The sequence below is a fragment of the Phodopus roborovskii genome, unplaced genomic scaffold, assembly GCF_943737965.1.
Source record: "Phodopus roborovskii unplaced genomic scaffold, PHOROB, whole genome shotgun sequence".
Classification (NCBI taxonomy): domain Eukaryota; kingdom Metazoa; phylum Chordata; class Mammalia; order Rodentia; family Cricetidae; genus Phodopus; species Phodopus roborovskii.
In genome coordinates this window covers 3,240,586-3,247,253 of record NW_026126625.1, presented here as the reverse complement: position 1 = coordinate 3,247,253, position 6,668 = coordinate 3,240,586, and the positions used below count along the sequence as shown (strand labels likewise).

General features: G+C 38.4%; 1 pseudogene; it reads right to left on the bottom strand.

Annotated features, from left to right (window-relative positions):
• Positions 1-1,027: 1,027 nt before the first annotated feature.
• Positions 1,028-1,844, bottom strand: LOC127238086 (60S ribosomal protein L7-like; annotated as a pseudogene).
• Between the last annotated feature and the right edge of the window lie 4,824 nt (positions 1,845-6,668).

Genomic DNA, 6,668 nt, shown 5'->3' with positions numbered 1-6,668 from the left:
TTTTAATGTTGTCCTTATTATATTGATTTATTTATAATTGAAAGATAACTGTATCATTCTCCTACCTTCTCTTAGAAATCCAACTGCTTTCATGCCCAACTCCAATTCCCTCTTATATTTCTGGCCTCTGTTTCTTTGTTATTGTTATATATGTATATACAAACATATGAGTACAGAATTATAATCTGCTGAGTCTATTGAATGTTTCTTTCATTTATATATTTTCAGGGATGAACACTTGATATTGGATAACCAATTTTGGGGCTCATTCCTTGGGAAGACTAATTGTCTCCCTCTCAGAAGTTCTTAGTTGCCTGCAGTTTTTGTCTAGGCGAGCAGCCCATTGTAATTTTCCCCTTCAAGTGTAACATGTTTACTAGTGCTGATATTGTTCACATCTTCTTTAGGCAGGCATATTCTTGTAGTGTCTTGGGTATTGCTTTTCCCTATCATTTCTAGGAAACACAACCTCACCAAAGAATTCTGGGTTCTCTGACTTTTGTCACATTTCTGCCTCCTCTTTCATATAGTTTTCTGAGCCTTTGTGGAGGGATTGGGTTATAGACACTATCTATAGGGGCCACTGACTTTCTTTCAGTCCTTTGTAAATTGTCTTCTATCATCTTCAGAAAGATGTATACTGTACTATGGTTAATGGAAAGCCACTGCAGTCCAAATAACTGCCCTTTCCTACATTCTCACACTGTCAGTCAGTGTAATTTCCATCTACACAACATAGTCTGTTACCTTATTGCTCCATTAGGGATAATCAAAGATCATGGGAAAAAACAATACTAAACATGAGGCTAGGTCTCTGAAGGACTTAAACCCTTACACTACTTTTTTTAATCTTTGCCATGTCTTAAGACAGAGTAGCCTGGTGTCCCAGCCTAGAGAGTGCAAATGAATCAGCCTACCTGCACAACTACAAAAATTAATAAACACTTCTGAAATACTGAATTTCAGAATTGGTTCTCAATGCAATAACAATTAGCTGATAAAGCACCCAACAGATTCATAATTTTTTTTTTTCAGTTTGCCAAGCTGTGACTGTTTATTAACTGACCAGATTACAAAAATACCACAGGCACCTTAGTTCATCCATCTAATAAGCCTGTTTATCTGGTCTTCCCTGTTGCCAGCATCGCCACCTTCCACAAAGTGAGTGGTCTTTTTCTTCATTTCGCCCCGTAGAGAAGACAGTTTGAAGGGCCACAGGAAGTTGTTGGCTTCCTTGAAGCGTTTCCCCACTGTGTAGATCTCATGGATCAGATCCTCCATGCAGATAATGCCATATTTACCAAGAGATCGAGCAATCAAGGAATTGTCTGTCAAGGCAATTCTCTTCTTATTGATTTTGCCATAGCCACGCTTGTAGATGAGCTCGTTTACTGACTTCAGGTTGGGGTACCCCCATGCAATGTATGGTTTCACAATCCTCAGCATGTTAATCGAAGCCTTGTTGAGCTTAACAAAAGTGCCATTGAAGAGCTGACGAAGATGAGCAGCTGCAACACCTTGCGGACCTTTGGGCTCACACCATTGATACCTCAGATCCGGATGACGAATGCTAACTTGGGTTCTGCAGGCGCGTAGAAGTTTCCGGCTTTCCTTGCCATCCTAGCCAAGTGAATCTCCGTCCGGTACATCTGCCTGTATTCCTTGTGATAATGCTTTGCCTTTTCATAGATGAGCTTCCTCCATGCCTTCCGGAGCGTCTTCAGTGCAAACTTTTTCTGGAAGCGCTTCACCTTCAGCTCCGCGAAATTTCTTCGCTTTTTCTTAAGGGTCTCTGGCACAGCAGGGACCTTCTTTTTCTTCTCCAGCATGGCCTCCATGGCTCCTTCCAGTCGGGGGGGGGAGGGGGGAGAGCCAGATTCATAATTTTTAAAATTATAATTTTGATCCATAAAGTAATTCAGTCTTTTCATATAGTTCTAACTACTGGAAATATCCATATCTATCCTTTATTGCTGATTATTTCTTAACTTACTTGAACATTTTATTATTATCTTTCTCTGCTTATTCAACTACCAGTATATCTCCATTTTCAAAATTATGATTCCTAATTGTAACATTTGCTGTCTTCCAGTTTTACTATACATACTGACTGTTGTATAAAATAATTTTAGAACATCTAAACAGAGCTGTTTTGGCAAAAGAGGAATTCCCTTCTGCTGTCTCTGACAGAGAAGGAGAAGAAGTGTTCATCTCACTCTGAGCTGCAATTATTCTCAATCAGAGCAGAGAGGAGACTTACTGAGACACAACCTCATTAGAGTTCATCCATGTCCCTCAGCCTTTGCTCTCTATGCATAGTACTAAAAAACTGGAGGATCTTTATCTCCTTAGAACTGAAGACCTAGGCTTTTAGTTTTGGCCTTCAGAGTTTATGTATTTAGTGGTAGAGATCAGATTCTGGGCCTCATACACACAGGTAAGTGCTTTATCATTGATCTTAACAAGCTCTGGCCTTCAAACATTTTATGGTTAGATTTTCAACCTTACTTCCTACTTACATTAAATCTCATCAAATGTCTTAGGAGGAAATGAAGAACTAGGTGCTCCATGTAGCTAGACAGGATCTTCTAACATGTTCTTCATCTAGAGAGACATGATCCTGTGACTATTTCATTCTTTGTGTCATTTCAGTCACTTTGCCATATAGAAGAAGTATAAAATGCTCATCTTCCCATTCTACCAGACTTCAGTGGGTTTTCCATGACAAAGATTAACTATGATTTGGGACTCCTATGATTTTTTTTGCTCATTAAACTAGTGCTATGATATATGACCACTGTGACTCTTACTGGTTTTGCTTCTATTTTAGAAATTGTTTACCCAGTCTGACATACACATGGAATTCAAAATCTAAAGAACACAATGACGGTATTCCTAACAGAAAGTTTATAGCACTAAGTACCTCCAAAAACAAAGAAAACTGGAGAGATTTCATATTAATTCCTTAATGATAGCTTCTGGAGCTTTAAAGAAACAAACAAACAAACAAACAAACAAAGCACAGAAAAAGACTAGGCAGGGATAATTAATCAAACACGGGACTGAAATTAATGAAAGAGAAATGGGGAAAGATGATAAAAAGAAACAATGAAACTAAGAGTTGGTGCTTTAAAAAAATTATAAGATTAACAATTCTTTAAACAAACTGAGAGAAAAGGAGAACTAGACCATGAAATTTGTGAAATTTTCAATGACCAGGGAGGCATTATAGCACATACTGGGAAAATTCAGAGAATAACAATGTCATATTTAATCTGATCTCTAACTCACCAAGTTGGAAAACCTAAAAGAAATTGATGAATGTCTATGGCGAGTGTTTTGCCACTTGACCCAAACTAGAGTCATTTGGAATAAAGGAACCTCAACTTAGAAAATGATCTTTTAGATTGGACTGGGGAAGAGTTGAAGTCATACATGAGAGTTGGTGATAACATCTATTTAAGATACTTGGGAATTCTCTGTCCTGTGCATAAGAAAAATCTATGTGCAGAATGGTGAATGTTCTAAAAGTCTATGCCATATGTCTGACATTGTGTGAAGGTATGCTCCATCTCAGGGTTCAGATTTCTATGGCAAAGGAGGAGCAGTAGAAGAGGTTGTCTCTGATATAAGTAATAACTGAGAATGATGTCTGGCCAAGCCATTCTTGACCTATAGATGCTGCTGCTTCTGGACTAGTTTGACTGATTGATATTAGAGTTTGCTTTCTACAAAGCTTCTTCACATTATTGTGTCTTATTTTATAAATCACATGTGTGTGCTCTGCTATGAAAACATCATAAGTCAAAATAATAAAATCTAATATTTATTGAAAAATATTCAGATATAAATTAAGAGAATGAGATAAAGAGGAGGAAGGAACAGACAGCCAAAATACCATAAGAAAAGTAGAAATAGTCCTTGTGTTGATGTACTGAATAAACTTCACAATCTAGTTCTACAAAAAAGAAACCTGAGAGACAGAAGATGTCAGTCTGCAGCCTGAATGAGGCTCCAGCCTCCACAAGGAAATGGACACAATTGCCCTGCAGTGTGCACCCCAATCAATACTTCATTATCAATGTGTTATTGTTTGTAGGAATTTCCCCTTCAGACTCCTAAGATAGGCTAGTAAATCTTGACGATCAGTGAAGCTTTCTTAGTGAAAGCAATTTTCCACCAATCAGCTTTCTCAGAGTCAGAAAAAAATGAACAGCAATTCATGTATTTTTTCAAGTTATCAGCCTAGAAAGCAGCTCCTTTTGATTATCACATATCTCTACCTTGGGGCCAGTATAGAAACCCATTGACTGTAACGACCAGACATTGCCATACCAGCCTATTTTTGAATAGAAAATTGAATAGCACCTGCTTCATTGGGTTGTGAAGAAATCTATTGATGCAAAGTCATGTTCTGAGTTTATTTGGTCATGAGTTTATCTTCCAGCTGATGTGCCACTCACTGTGCTACAGACCAGAAATTCAGCAGGAAATAAATTATTTGTGTGGGTAATTTGCATAAGAAGTTACAAATAAGTGCTATATAATAGCTGGGATGTTAATTGAGTGGATAACTGTTGGAAGAGATGACAGATGACTTGATCTCCATGAGCAAGAATTGAGTGTGTAGAGAAACAGAGAAAAACAAATGAAAATGTTCCAAGTCAAGGACCAATCTCTCATTTTAGGACAAAGTAAAGGTCAGCGTGCCTGAAAATGCTTATTCCACCAAGATTATGGTCTATATTTGCTCTAAAAGTAGATGAGGATTATGGCTTTTACTCCTCATAAAAATAAGTGGAAAAATGACTTTTAACCAAGAAAATTATATAACACTAGGCCAGCCAAAAATAAGAGAGCCAATCTGAAAAGATCAATCATCTATTATTTCCAACATTGGCTAAGACCTTCATTTTAAGAGCAAGACACTGAAGAACCTTAGCCTCAGGAGTGTGGTCCTAGAACAGTGGTGGACTACACAAAGCAATGCTGGGACACAAATCAAAGAAATCATCAATACCATGTCACAGAGTATCAATGCATCTTCTCATTCCTCTTTTTGAAAATATGCATTGAATATCTTCATACTATATCTTGTTAACCTTTGATATTATATGATGAATTATAGCCAGGAACTTTACAGAACTCAGTATCATCAAATCTGTCTAAACTGCAGTATAGACACATTTTAAAAGGTATATAAATGACACTTTTTATTTTTATGAACATCCTTAGGTTTTGTAATCTCTAGAAGAGCCCCAAGAAGGGAACTCATAAGTTATTACCTACTGGAAAATTCAGTGGGGAGATGTTTTCATGGTTGGAATTGTTTCTGGTGCTCTATTGACAGCCAGAATATTCATATATATTTTATAACTATACTGAAATACTCCATATTAAGTAATTATATTTAAAAAATAGAGTATCTATCTTAGTTCAGGAGGTTCAAAGACCTGCTGTCATTATTAGTGTGATTTTGGTTGAGGACTTCATGCGTACATTATGGGGATGGCTTCATATGAGGATCAGATGAAAGGGCAGTGAAACACTTGGTGAAACGGGGCAGGCGGAGGAAGATTTGAAGGCACAAATGACCCCACATTAGCTTCTCCCTATTAAAAGGGTCTAGGTGCCTCTTATGGTCACCACATTGCCCACTGCATGAACTACTTACTGGAAGGCAAGCCACATCCAAATCACAGCAACAACTAAGGTAAGAAACCAGGACAAAGTCACTTACAAGATCCAGCCCAAAAGAATTGTGTCACCACATATTTTCACCTTCACCCTTCCTGGGTCACCAAGTCCTGATGCTTCAGGATTCTTAATAAAAAACCAACATACATTAGATATTTTTGTAACATTTCCTGGAGATAACAGAGTAAATCTTACTGGCCTTCTGTAGAATGAAGGAAAATGGAGATTCAAAAAAACCAAAACCATTGTAGGTGTGAAGAGAAAACTAACTCTAGAGAAATGTCCAGGGACCTACAAGACTGACCCCAACTAACAATTTGAGCAACAGTGAAAGGCTACCTTAAATGCCCTTCCCTGATAATGAGATTGAGGACTAACTTATCCACTATCATAGAACCATCATCTAGTAGCTGATGGAAAGAGAAGCAGACACCCACAGTTAAACACCGAGCAGAACTGGAATCCAGATGGACAGGACCAGGCTACAGAAACCCACAGAGACAGCTGACCTGAACAAGGGGGAGATAATGGACCCCCAGACTGGTAGCTGGGAAACCAGCATTGGACTGACTCAGACACCCTGAACATGTGTCTCAGTTAGAAGGCCTGGACAGTCTAAGGGACCTCTGGCAGTGGAAACAGGATGTATCCCTGCTGTACAAAAGGACTTTGGGAGCACATTCCCTAGGAGGGATACTTCCCTAACCTAGAGGCAGGAGGGAGGGCCTAGTCCCTACTCCAAATGACTTGAAGGATTTTGTTGATCCCTCCTAGAAGGTATCACCTTCCCTGTGGAGTAGAGGGCAGGGGATGGGATGGGAGGATGGTGGGGGGCGAGGGAGGGAGTTGGAACTGGGATCCATACATAAGTTATGAAAAGTAAATAAATAAAAATAAAAGTAAAAAACAGAAAGAAGAACTTAACCAGAAAAAAAACCCAAAACCAAAACCAAACAAAACAAAAACAAAAA